This window comes from Cervus canadensis, chromosome 21, assembly GCF_019320065.1.
Source record: "Cervus canadensis isolate Bull #8, Minnesota chromosome 21, ASM1932006v1, whole genome shotgun sequence".
NCBI lineage: Eukaryota > Metazoa > Chordata > Mammalia > Artiodactyla > Cervidae > Cervus > Cervus canadensis.
This window is the reverse complement of record NC_057406.1, coordinates 7,831,083-7,844,879: the sequence shown is the minus strand read 5'-3', so window position 1 is coordinate 7,844,879 and position 13,797 is coordinate 7,831,083. Positions and strand designations below refer to the sequence as shown.

The following is a 13,797-nucleotide window of genomic DNA, read 5'->3' as shown; positions in this document are numbered from 1 at the left end:
GCAAAATGAGAGTGATAACACATTCCAATGGTTATAAGATGTACCACTAAGAAACAAGCAAAAAAACACCTACTGCATGGTGATAACATGTCTTAACAATAGTGCTGGACAAGTCATGAACCAGTCACGGCGATTCTCCTGGCTTGGAGATTTCTCTCATCGCTTCTGCGAGATTGGCAATTCCTCCTGATTAGGTTCCGATGCTTGGTGTGTGGGCTTCCCTGTTGGCTCAGTGGTAAAGAATCCGCCTGCAATGCAGGAGATGCTAGTTCAATCCCTGGGTTGGAAAGATCCCCTGGAGAAGGAAAACTGGCAACCCACTCCGGTTCTCTTGCCTGGAGAATCCCATGGACAGAGGAGCCTGGCGGGCTACAGTCCACGGGGTCGCAAAGCGTCAGACCTGAATGAAGCGACTGAGCACCAGCTCCCGTGCAGAGAGCCAACTTCTTGCCCACATTTTAGGAGTGAAATGTGACACGACTCCTGTCCCTAGTTTGTCTTTCTGCCTTTGTGGTTCAGTCATGCAGTCGTGTCCAACTCTTTGCAACCCCATGGACTGCAGCACACTAGGCCTCCCTGTCCTTCACCATCTCCTGCCTGTTCCTCATCTTCTTCCTGCCTTAGGGTCTGCCAAGCAGAGAAGAGTAGTCCTCCCTCTAAACAGAAAACTCTGTTTCATTGGTATCAGTTTCCCTCCCTGTTGCTCCATATTCCTGCCTTTCCCTGTCATCACTTTTATCTGAATGCTGAATCACACCATGATATTTTCAAAGACATTTTAAATAGCACCAAATTCAGTATGTGGCGTACCAACAGTGCATCCAACTCAGAGGAGGGGAAGACAATATGGCCGCTGCGCTCAATTTCCCACATTTGCAAACAATGATGTCTCCATCAGGACTTTGACATTTGATTCTAAGACACGCTCCTAATGTCAGAGATATTAAAATATAGGAAGTTATGCATGTCTTAGGCTTCCCTTGTGGCTCAGCGGGTAAAGAATCCGCCTGCAATGCAGGAGACCTGGGTTCGATCCCTGGGTCGGGAAGATCCCCTGGAGAAGGGAAAGGCTACCCACTCCAGTATTCTGGCCTGGAGCATTCCATGGACTGTATCGGCCATGTGGTCACAAAGAGTCAGACACGACTGAGCAACTTTCACACTCATGCATGTCTTAGAATTGGGAAAATAGCATGGCAAATGCCTGTATTGATTAGAATTCTTTCAGCAAGAAAGTGACAGAAAACTCAACCTAGATTGACTTAAGTAAAAGGAGTATGCTGAGTGTGCTGCAGTGCTGTCTTGTCCGACTCTTCGCAACCCATGGACTGCAGCCCACCAAGCTCCTCTGTTGATGGAATTTTCCAGGCAAGCATACTGGAGTGGGTTGCCATTTCCCCCTCCAGGGGATCTCCCCAGCCCAGGGATCTAGCCCGTGTCACCTCTGTTTCCTGCATTGGCAGGCAGCTTCTTTTACCAAGTCCAAAAGTCCTTGTATTAATGCAGCTTCAGGTATGGATACATTCAGGACTCCAGGATAAAATCAAGATTCAGTTTCTCATCATTTCTCTCTCTTCCGTAGGGGTGGCTTCCATCTCAGATTTCACTTGGTAGCAAGCTGGAGTCAGCGGCTCTAATCCTACTATCCTCTCTGGTTTCAAGTCCAGCTAAAAGGAGCGAGCACCTTTGTCCCAGAATTTTGAACCTGAGTCTCAGTATCGCTCGTTGGCTCTGACAGGTCACCCGTCCGGCCCTGGACCAAACATCATGGTTATGGGGGTTGCTGCTGAGTTACCTTCTGGAAGCCCAAGGGCTGCTGGGGCTGCAGAGGGAAATGACGACGATGGACTTGGGGCCGCAATAACAGCACACGATTGACTGTGGGGAATTAGGTGAGAGAAGCCTTCCCAGGGCAAGCCTCTCCGGGGGGATTTGGTCCCCGCTCCTCCACTTTGTGCAAAGGAGGAGGCCTCTGCCGAGACCCACCCGCTCCATCTGAGTCAGCCTCTCTCGGCCTCCCTCGCCGGCCGCTGACACCGCACTGACTCAGCGGCTACGTGAGCTGGATGCTGCCAGGAAAGTTAATAAGCCTGGGAGCCAAGACATTCCTCCTGTGACGGGGTTGGTGCCGCGAGTGGGTGGAATGAATGAAAAAGAGTGGGAGCCACCACAGCTCCTAAAGCGTTTATGAAGTCAAGAAGCTCAGAAAGCGAGGGAGGGGAAATCCAGTGCAGCAGTGGGAGCTGGTGACCCCCACCCTGCTGGCCCCTGAGGGGGCGGGCACTGTCCCCACCCTGGCTCCATCCACTCTCCAGCTCTGCCCATCTCTTTCTTTCAAATCTAAGGGTCAAAGAGCAGGACTGGGGGAATCTATCTATCACTTGGAGGGTAGGGGAGGAAGAGAAGAGGGAGGCTCAGTTAGGAGGGGGTCCTGAAGGACAGGAAATGGGGGAGACAGAGACGGGAATACGGGGAGTGCTTGCCACAACCGCTCAGAAATTGGATGGAGCACAAATACGGAGCACCTGCTCTCTGCCAGGTCCCCAACTAAGGGGTGAGCCCCCGCCAATGAATAGGATTTTGTCTCTGCCTTCAGGGAGCACAGAGTCTGATCTGGACACAATAAGAAAATTGTTCATCATAACGGAATGTGATGGCACAGGGACCTGGGCTTTATTGAAGGAAGGTACCCCTGGGGGAGGAGTGAAGGAAGTCATTGCCAAGCAGGAGACCTCAGGTCAATCTAGCCTTGACTGGGTCCAGAGGGTGTGTGTGTGTGTGTGTGTGTGTGTGTGTGTGTGTGTGTGTGTGTGTCTCTAGGGACGGGTGGGCTCTGGACACAGCTGTGTAATGATTCCCCGCAAGTCAAAGGGGCAGGCCTTTCCAATGGCTCTTTCAGGCTTTGGCTACTAGCTTTTGGGAGTGGCAACCTGCCTGGCAAGGAGCCTCCTGCCGGCCAAGGACAAGCCTCCACACAGGGGACAGCTGGGGTGGCCGCAAGGCCTCGGAGCCCTCACTCTCAGCAGCTGGAGGATGGGAGCACCAGCCTGGTGGAGCCACCTGGATGGGGTGGAGGGGAGGTGATGCCAACGGCCTCCGCTCTGATGGTCCTCACACTGGATGTCTGGTGGAGGATGGGGTAGGGAGCAGAAGGGAGCTGGTGGCGGGGGGCTTCCTGGAGGAGAAGGTTCTTCTGGGGCATCTTGTAGAACAGCTCAGGAGCTCAGGAGATGGAGAAGCAAAGAAAGATCTAAGGGGTCGATGTGTGCAAAAGTGATAGGAGCACGCGGCACTTTCTGGGAAGGCTAAGCTGTTTAGGTAGGACACTAGGCTCTTACAGGGGTGGCCGGGGCCAGGTCATGAAGGTCCTGTGTGCTGTACGAAAAGACCGGGGACTCAAATTCTTTTGGAAAGAACCGGAATCTCACGCAAACGGGCGTTTGGACATGGTGGGGCCTGGGGATGGAAGGGTGGGATGAATTGGGAGATTAGGCCTAATATAACTACACTACCATGGGTAAAATGAAAGTGAGCATACCTTCTGTATAGCACAGGGGGCTCAGCTCGGTGCTCTGTGATGACCTAGGAGTGTGGAGTGAGAGGGGCGGGATGAGAGGGAAGCCGAGAGGGAGAGGGTATGTATGCACGTATATATATTGTTGCTGTCGTTGTTGTTCAGTCGCTAAGTCGTATCCAACTCTTGTGCAACCCCATGGACTGTAGCCAGCCAGGATCCTCTGTCCATGGGGTTCTCCAGGCAAGAATATTGGAGTGGGTAGCCATTTCCTTCTCCAGGGAATCTTCTCTACCCAGGGATCAAACCCATGTCTCCTGCATTGGCAGGTGGATTCTTTATCACTAGCCCACCAAGGAAGCCCAAGCATATGTGTGTATGTGTGTGTGTTAGTCACTCAGTCATGTCCAACTCTTCGCAATCCCATGGACTGTAGCCTGCTAAACTCCTCTCTTCATGGGATTCTCCAGACAAGAATACTAGAGTGAGTTGTCATTCCCTTCTCCGGGAGATCTTCCTGACCCAAGGATTGAACCCAAGTCTCCTGCATTGCAGGCAGCTTCTTTACCGTCTGAGCCACCAAGGAAGCCCTGTGTGCATGTGCATAGGCCTCTCAGGCTGCCCAGGTGGTGCTAGTGGTAAAGAATCCGCCAATGCAGGAGACCTGAGAGACGTGGGTTCAATCCCTGGGTGGGGAAGATCCCCTGGAGGATGAAATGGCAACCCACCCTAGTATTCTTGCAAAGAGAATCCCATGGACAGAGGAGCCTCCAGTCCATAGGGTTACAAAGAGTCAGACATGACTGAAGCGACTTAGCACACACATAGGCCTCCCAGGTGGCGCTAGTGGTAAAGAACCCACCTATCAATGCATGTAGAAGTAAGGTGTGGGTTCGATCCCTGGGTCAGGAAGATCCCCTAGAGGAAGAAATGGTCATCCACTCCAGTATTCTTGCCTGGAGAATCCCATGGACAGAGGGCTTGGCAGGCTGCCGTCCATAGGATCACAAGAGTTGGACATGACTGAAGTGACTTAGCACATATGCTTGCATATATATGTGTGTGTGTATATATGTATATATGTACGTGTGAAAGTCCCTCAGTCATGTCTAACTCTTTGCATCCCCTTGAACTATACAGTTCATGGAATTCTCCAGGCCGGAATACTGAAGTGGGTAGCCTTTCCCTTCTCCAGGGGATCTTCCCAACCCAGGGATCAAACCCAGGTCTCCCACATTGCCAGCTGAGCCACCAGCGAAGCCCAAGAATACTGGAGTGGGCAGCCTATCCCTTTTCCAGTGGATCTTCCCAACCCAGGAATCAAACTGGGCTCTCCTGCATTGCAGGCGGATTCTTTACCAACTGAGCTATCAGGGAAGCCTGGATATATGTGTATATATAGCCTATTCACTTCATTGTATGGCAGAAGCTAACAACATTATAAAGCAATTGTACTCCAAAAAAAAAAAAGAGAAAAGGAACTGGATTCCCCTTCCACCCCACTTCAGCCCTTCCTGCAGACATTCAGCACCATCACGGGGTGAGGCAGCCTGGCCCTGTTCGGGTGGGTGAAACCAAGGGCCCCGATGCTCTGCAGCACTGAAGTGGGCAAGAGGCCACCAGCAGGCAAATGGCCAGAGAGCGACGGCCAGAGAGGGGCTGTCTCCAGGCGCTGAGGGAAATGCAGGAGTCGGGAGCAATTTGAAAGTTGTTTTCTTGTCGTAGGCATTTTAGAAATAGAAAGAAATGTCGTCACAAGGGAGTCCCATGGAGAGGAATGAATGCAGGATTTGGAGTCAGCAAAGCCAAAGGCCTGGGCCTGGGGCCCAGCACCGCCGTGCCAGCTGGACGGCTCTGGGAAGGTCACTCGGCTCACCGAGGGCCCATTTTCACATCTGCACTGGGATCATATCTATTCCACGGCGTCAGCTAAGATAACATCCGTGTGTAAAAAAGGCTGTACAAATATTAAGTTACTGTCGTTTTACAAAAAAAAAAGCCCACAGCAAGAAGAATCCCTCAGGCTCATTTGACCCCAGTTCCCACTTGGCACTGATCAGGTCGGTCGGGGACTTACTGGATGACATAGCAAGTCAGCAGCAGGGCTAAGGTGTCAACTCACCCGAGGACCGGCTCCAACGCCGTCAGCAGAATCAGCTGAGACCCAGCTTCACTCTGCAGTTTAGATGGCCAAGGCATTCCCAGAAAGTCCCTTTCAGCACAGTGTTCACGGTGGTTCCCCTGGGCAGCCCCAATATCCTCCAAAAGGTTGGCAAGATGTAGCAATAGCTCGATGAGGTTCCCAAGAGGCAGGGCAGAAAGGGAGACAAAGAATAGACATTTGTCCTGAGAATGGAAGAAGAGACTGTGTGTTTCTCTACCCTTCCTGTGGCCACAGCCCTCCGACTCCCACCAACATTTTCAAAATACTGGAGTAGGTAGACATTCCTTTCTCCAGGGGATCTTCCAGATCCAGGGATTTAACCCAGGTTTTCTGCATTGCAGGCAGATTCCTTACCATCTGAGTCACTAGGGAAGCCCTCAAAAGAGATTTATTGAAATATAGTTCACATACCATAAAAGGATCCTCTTGAAGTGTACAATTCAATGGTTTTTTTATTATATTCACAGAGTGGCTCAAATATCACCAGAATAAATTGTGGAATATTTTCATCTCCCCATAGAAGAGCTCCTAGTCATCAGCAATCCTTCCCTTCCCCCATTCCCACTGTCCTCCCAGTGCTAGGTAATCATTCGTCTACTTTTGTTTGTTGTTGTTGAGTCACTAATTTTTCGACCCCATGGACTGTATGTAGCCCACCAGGCTCCTCTGTTCATGGAATTTCCCAGGCAAGAATACTGGAGTGGGTTCCCATTTCCTTCTCCAGGGGATCTTCCGGACCCAGGGATTGAACCTGTGTATCCCCTGCATTGGCAGGTGGATTCTTTACCACTGAGCCATCAGGGAAGCCCAAATCAACTACATTTCAATAAAAATTAAAACAAAAACAATGTATGAGGATCCCAATTTTTTACATCCTTGCCAGCACTTGTTATGATCTGTCATATATATAACAGCTATTCTAGTAGGTATGAAGTAGTATCTCATTGTGTTTATCTTATTGTGATAAAATATATATGACATTTATCTTTTTAACTGTTTGTAAATGTATAATTCCATGGCATTAAATGTATTCCTCTTTGTGGTTTTGACTTGCATCTTCCTAATGTCTAATGATGTTGAGCATCTTTTCATGTGCTTATTAACCATTTGTATATCTTCTTTGGAAAAATATCTCCTTAGATACCTTACTCATTTTAAAATTGGATTGTCTGTTTTTGTAAGAGTTGTAAGAGTTTTTTTGTATATTGACTTGTAAGAATTCTTTGTGTATTCCGGTTACAAGTCCCATATTACAGATATAATTCCAAAGATTTTCTCCCATTCTGTGGGTTGTCTTTTCACTTTCTCGATGATAATCTTTGAAGCACAAAGGTGTTAACTTTTGATGAAGTCTAACTTATCTATGTTTTCTAGTTTGAGTTTTTAATGTCATATCTAAAAAGGCTTTGTCTAACTCAAAGTCATGAACATTTACCCCTTTGTATTCTTCACAAGAGTTTTACAGTTTTGGTTATTTCATTTAGGTCTCTGATTCATTTTGAATTAGTTTTTACTTAGGGTGTGAGGTAGGACTCAAATTTCATTTTCCTGTGTGTGGCTACCCAGTCATCCCAGCATCATTTGTTAAAAAGGCTATTTGTTCCCTCACTGGATTTTGTCACTCACGCCAAATATCACACCCATGTCAAACATCACACTGCTTTTGAGGAAAGCAGTCCTGAAACAATAAGTTCTACATGCAGTTAATACAACTTGTGATTCCTGGAAAGTGATCAGGGCCTGTGGTCTGAGATGACTTGGTATCCAACACGAATTCCTAATATTTGATGTGTGTTAGTCGCTCAGTCGTGTCCAACTCTTTGTCACCTCATGGACAGTTGCCCGCCAGGCTCCTCTGTCCAAGGAGTTCTCCAGATAAGAATACAGGAGTGGGTAGACATTCCCTTCTCCAGGGAATCTTCCCAACCTAGGGATCGAATGCAGGTCCCTTGCATTGGCAGCCGGATTCTTTACCGTCTGAGCTACCAGGGAAGAGAGGCCAAAAAAAAAAAACTCAGATTCTCTGTTGAATGGCACAGACTGGGTGCCCCAGGGCTCCAAGTGGCCTGATGTATTGCAATCTCTGGGGCCCAAAGTGGTGGTGGTGTTTCAGTTTTTCCATGTTTATCAAGAAAAGATATCTAACTGAACATGCAATGGAGCTGCAATTTATAAGAATATGACCTATTTGAAAGCTTTTGAAATCTTATAAAAATCTCTTGACTGAATTACTGTATGTGATACCATTCTTAAACTGTTTAACATATTTTTATTTTATTTTTGAGGAACAAGAGCTCCGTTTTTTAAATTTGATAATTTCTTGTATTTGAAGTACTCCTTGATGACATCCTTGGCTTGAAACTCTTTGCCATAACCCTAAAAAAAAAAAAAAGAAAAAACAATTTTTCTAACATTTGGGAACTTGGCTAAGTTGCTAGCACTAGTTAAAGCAAAGCCTTAACAAAAATTAGCATATGTCTTTTGACAATGCTTTCCATCATTAAAATGTCTTACAGCGAATATTACTCAGCTATTAAAAATAATTCATTTTTAATCAGTTCTAATGAGGTGGATGAAACTGGAGCCTATTATACAGAGTGAAGTAAGTCAGAAAGAAAAACACCAATACAATATATTAACGCATATACATGGAATTTAGAAAGATGGTAACGATGACCCTATATGTGAGACAAGAAAAGAGACATAGATATAAAGAACAGACTTTTGGACTCTGCAGGAGAAGGCGAGGGTGGGATGGTTTGTGAGAATAGCATTGAAACATGTATATTACCATATGTGAAACAGATCACCAGTTCAGGTTTGATGCATGAGACAGGGCGCTCAGGGCTGGTGCACTGGAATGACCCTGAGGGACGGGATGGGGAGGGAGGTGGGAGGGGGGTTCAGGATGGGGGACACATGTACACCCGTGGCTGATTCATGTCAATGTATGGCAACAACCACTACAATATTGTAAAGTAATTAGCCTTCAATTAAAATAAATAAATTTTTTAAAAAAGAAAAAAAATGTCTTATAGCCATTTTCAAGGATCTTAATGACTTTTAGTGTTTTTAAGGCTCATGACATGGCTTTCCTCTTACCAGCATTTTCCAAATTTCTGCAGAAACACATTCAGGTAAGCAGATTCATTGATTGAGTTTTTTTAACATAATCTTTAAATTGTGGTAAAATATACATAACAGGAAATTCACTCTGGGACTTCCCTGGTGGTCCCGTGGTTAAGACTCTGCACTTCCAACTACAGGAAACATGGGTTCAATCCCTGGTTGGGAAACTAAGGTCCCACAGGCCACAAGGTGTGGCCAAAACAATAAACAAAAATTGACTTTAACAATTTTTCAGCATACGATTCAGTGGCATTACGTTCACTCACACTGTTGTTCAGCCATCTCCACCATCCATCTCCAGAGCCTTTTCATCTTCCCAACTGAAACTTTGTACCCCTTACGTCCTAATTCCTCATCCCTCCTCCCCTCAGCCCCAGGAAACCACCATTCTACTTCTCGGCTCTATGAATTTGACGGCTCCGGGTACCTCACATAAGTGGAATCACACACGGTTTTGTTTCTGTTTCCTTGATCTGGCTTCTTTCACTTGCTGTCACGTCTTCCAGTTCAACCCTGTGGTCACACATGTCACAATTTCATGTAGCTGATTTCCCACGCTTCCTTGGGATTTCTGAGAATCTCAAGATGAATCTCTACCCCTGAAGGTGATCTCATTTGTTTTTCTCACAATCAGAGGGAGCCTGAGGTTCTGAGTTGCCTCACAGCTGACTGGCAACCACTGCCTGCCCAGGGGCATGATGACCACTGCTGCCAGGCTGGCGGGAAGCGCTGGGGTGGAGGCGAGCCTCGGGTCAGGGAGCACGGCCAGTATAGCTTGCGTTCTGCTGCCTTCTGCCCACCTCGGCGCCCAGGGCTTTCACGGAGATTCCTCTTCTAGCCATTCATCCTCCCAACGTTGATTGAACGTCTGTGGTGTGTCCAGCGCTGCGTGAGGTGCAGGAGGTACAGTGAGATAGGACAGACATGGGCTTTGCCTCCCTGGAAGTTATCACCTCGTGAGGGAAAGGCACTATATCATCAACCATACAATAAATAAATGTCTGCTTACATCTGTGATGACCACTACGAAGTAAAAGTGCTGTTGCGTCATGTCATGCTCAGCAGTGTCCAACACTGCGAGCCCATAGGCTGTGTACACCACCAGGCACCTCCGTCCCTGGGATTTCCCAGGCAAGAATACCGGAGTGGGTTGCCATTTCCTCTTCCAGGGGATCTTCCTGACCCAGGGATCGAACCCTGCATCTCTTTCGTCTCTTGCTTTAGCAGGCAGATCCTTTCCCACTGCACCACTTGGGAATCCCCATGAAGAGAAAGTGTAGGGTACAGTGCAGATGTCTAAAATGGGGGTGCCAGGTTGCAGAAGGGGACCAGGGCCCTACTCAGAATCCACTGGCTGACGTGGCAGCCGTGACCTGACACTAGAATAAGGGTTACGGTCCCTGCCTGCAAGGCACGCCAGGCTGACAGAGAGGGCTGGGTGGACTAGGCTTCCCTGGGTTTGGCATGTCCAGCACCCCCTCTGCTCTCTGCTCCTTTTAGGAATTGTTGCTCCTGTTTCCAGGGCTTCTGGGGGCCCCTCCTTTGTGGTAGGAGATGTCAGGTAAACTGTGCTTTACTCTGGAGGGACAATCATGACACATTCAGAACACCGGATCCCAAACCTTTCCTGAGATGTCAGGCCTTGGTATTTTCATGGCATTTGTCTTACACCTCTGGCATCTGCTCCTTTCCACTCTCCAGGCCCTAGCTCATGATGTCATCAACAGGGCACACTGTCTCGTGTGACGATGAAGTGTTCAAAGTCTGAGAACTGAAGAACCGTCAAAAGAGATAATGAAGTCCCAGGGCGAGATGGCAAAGGTGTGCCAATGACCGTGACAAATAAAAGCAGGATTTCTGCTTTTTTTCTGCTTCTTGCAATACAGGAGATGACATTTGCTAGATCAATAACTCCATCCCAGGTGTCAGGGACTGTATTTCTTTTCCCCGGCAACGACTCCACATCTGAAATAACAGCTGCAATTGGAGCTGTTATGTGGAGTCACCACATAATTACGTTTACAGTAACCCATTGTCATTCTCTGACACCCATCTGCCTTCTCCACTGGCCACACTGAGAGCAGGATGTGATAAAATCACCACCCAGCCTCTTTAAAGGCCTTGATGACACCATTAATCTCTCCAGTCCCCCGGGGGTGCAATATTGCTTTTAGCTTATCACTTTAGTGAGGGGGGATCTCCATTTGACTTCTGTCCTCATCAAATCCCTTACTCTGCCAATGCAGGGGCCAATACAGTAGTTCTGCCAACGGCTGGGGATACCTGTTGCAGCTACAGATGCAGGGGCAGGGAAACAGAAAGCTTTGGAGGTCCATGGGGACTGTTTGGAAGTCAGTCTAGTCAAACTCAATTTATTACCTGGAGAAGGATGTCCATATGCAGCATCCTATGCCAAAATAATAGAACTGAGTCATTGACATGTCTGTCAGTAGGGAGGTGGCTGACTAAACTCTCATATATACATATAATATTAAAATATTATAATTTATTTATTAAATTATATTTAAAAATATTTATTTATTTATTTGGCTGCTCTGGGTCTTAGTCAGGGCACATAGCATCTTTGATCTCATTGTGGCATATAGGACCTTTTTAGTTGTAGTATGTGGAATCTTTTTTTTCCTTATTGTGTCATGTGAACTCTTAGTTGTGACATGTGGAATCTAGTTCCCTGACCAGGGGTTGAACCCCTGGGCCCCTGCATTAGGAGAACATAGTTCTTAGCCAATGGACCACCAGGGAAGTAGATCCACCCCCTAGGATCCATTTAAAACAATGAATGTAGCTTTTGTTAATGGATATATGTTATATGCTGATGTGGAAGGTGCTTCAAGAGAAAAAAGCCAGGTGCAAAATTGCATAGTATGACCCATTTTTTTTTTTTAAGTAAAAACAAAAGAAACATTGACCATATTGGGGGGGGGGGACAAAAAAAACCCACCTCCATTTATTATTTGATCCACTTTAACTCACACCCTGATCAGTAGAGCCAAGTGGGCTAAAGTCAGAGATCTGCTGACCAGACTTGAAGGCTTTTTTCAGATATACAAATCAAGTAGGAACTTAGTGGGTGGGCCACTCATCTATTTATGATCAATCAGTTACATCAGCCTCTGCAGGGCAATCATCTGGATAATTCCACTGGTCCCGTCTATTATGATGACCATTCTATTACGATAACCATGCTCACTTTCCTCTGGAAATAAGTGCAGCTACTTGGTTTCCCCCACCCCAGGGTCTCACATCCCCACAGAAACAAGGAAGCCTTTTTCCCACCAGCAGCTCCCACCAAGGACTGCTTAGTGGTGCTGCCACTCCCAAAGGTTTTCTCAAGGCCATGGTTTTCTGGGGGATCAACTTCTGGGTACCAAAGAGTGTCATGTCCATTACATTCCATTAGGGAGGGTGACTTTATTTTGAAAGCAACTGGGAGCCACTGAAGTGTTTTCAACAGTGTAGGGTGATGAAATTTCTTTTTTTTTTTGGCTGTGCCGCATAATTGTGGGATCTTAGTTCCTCGACCAGGGATCAAACCTGGGCCCAGGCAGTGAAAGCACCAAGTCCTAACCACTGGACTACCAGGTGAGTCCCCTGGAAATGTCTGTCTTCACAAAACCACTCCTGCTGTTCGGTGGGAGTGGGGTGGAAGGGGTGAGGCAGGAGAGAGGGGAGCAAGTGAGAATTGATGCCGTGACCCCAGTAAGACTTCAACACATGCAGACGGTAGTCAAGTCCTGAAAAGGACAGGGCAGGGGTGTCACCATGGGGGGAGTCTGGGAGATATGGGGTACCCTGAGTAAGGCATGGTGAGTGGGGTCACATGGATGGGAGAGAAAGGGTTTTTTTGCTATACTTCAGCTTGATCTACCTCATGACTGTGCTGGGCAGGGTAGGTCATGAGTCAGATAGCTTGGAGCAAAGTAGGCCAAAATTCCATTCTCAGGAGGAGATGATGAGCAGTATGGGTTCATCTGGGCTTCCCAGGTGGTGCTAGTGGTGGAGAACCCGCCTGCCAATGTGGGAGACATAAGAGACGCAGGTTCGATCCCTGGGTCGGGAAGATGCTCTGGAGGAGGGCATGGCAACCCACTCCAGTACTCTTGCCTGGAGAATCCCCAGGACAGAGGAGCCTGGTGGGTTACAGTCCACAGGACTGCAAACAGTTGGACACAACTGAAGCATCTCAGCATGCACACAGGCACACATGGGCTCGTCCACCGCTACAAGTGACCAGATGCTATATCCCATGGGATCCCTGAGAAACTGTATGAAATGTGTCTCAGGAAAAGGGGGAAACAGGAAAAGCATCTTTCCACGGCTTCCACACCACATTGGCCAAGGGTTCACCCTAAGGAGTGAACTCTCCCTGTATTTCCAGGTCACTCCAGCATGGGCATTCCCTGGGGTCCCCTAGTCTAAGTTGTGACAGACACAGAGAGGATTGGGATATAGGGTAGACAGTACATGTTGCGGGCCTGGGACACAGCACGGTCAGGTCTTACCCACACCTGTATCTGAAACTGTTCAGAGACTGCAGAGCAGGGCCATTGTAGCAATGGATGGAATAAAAATTAGATGTGGCCGAGAGGATTTGAAGAGGTGCATGTGGGTATCCAGGAGAGAGGCTCAGCTCTCAGTCACTAGCAGAAAGGAGATATGCTTTAAATTGATCATTTGTAATGGAATGGATGCTGAAGTTTCTACCTGAATACTTCCTTAAAGAGGACATCCTTGACTCTCCTCTCTAAAGGACCCCAGTCACTCCCATCATCCCATTCTTCCCCTGCCACACGAGTCATCTGTCATTGTGAATTGACTGACTCAGTGTTCACCCCCTCCACTCCACCCCACCCCCAGCATGACAGGCCAGGAAGCCAAAGCCTCCTGTTTCAGGTCCCCTGGCTGCTCGGTCATGGTTTAAACGTCTCCAGTCAGGCAGAGACATTTTCCCTGGCATGATTCCATAGCT

The 13,797-nt window shown here is 47.7% G+C and overlaps 1 non-coding gene across 1 annotated transcript; it reads right to left on the bottom strand.

The window, feature by feature from the left end:
* Positions 1–8,708: 8,708 nt before the first annotated feature.
* LOC122424124 lies at positions 8,709–8,839 on the bottom strand. Its single transcript, XR_006264317.1, has one exon. It is a non-coding gene; the product is annotated as a small nucleolar RNA SNORA33 (small nucleolar RNA).
* Positions 8,840–13,797: the final 4,958 nt, after the last annotated feature.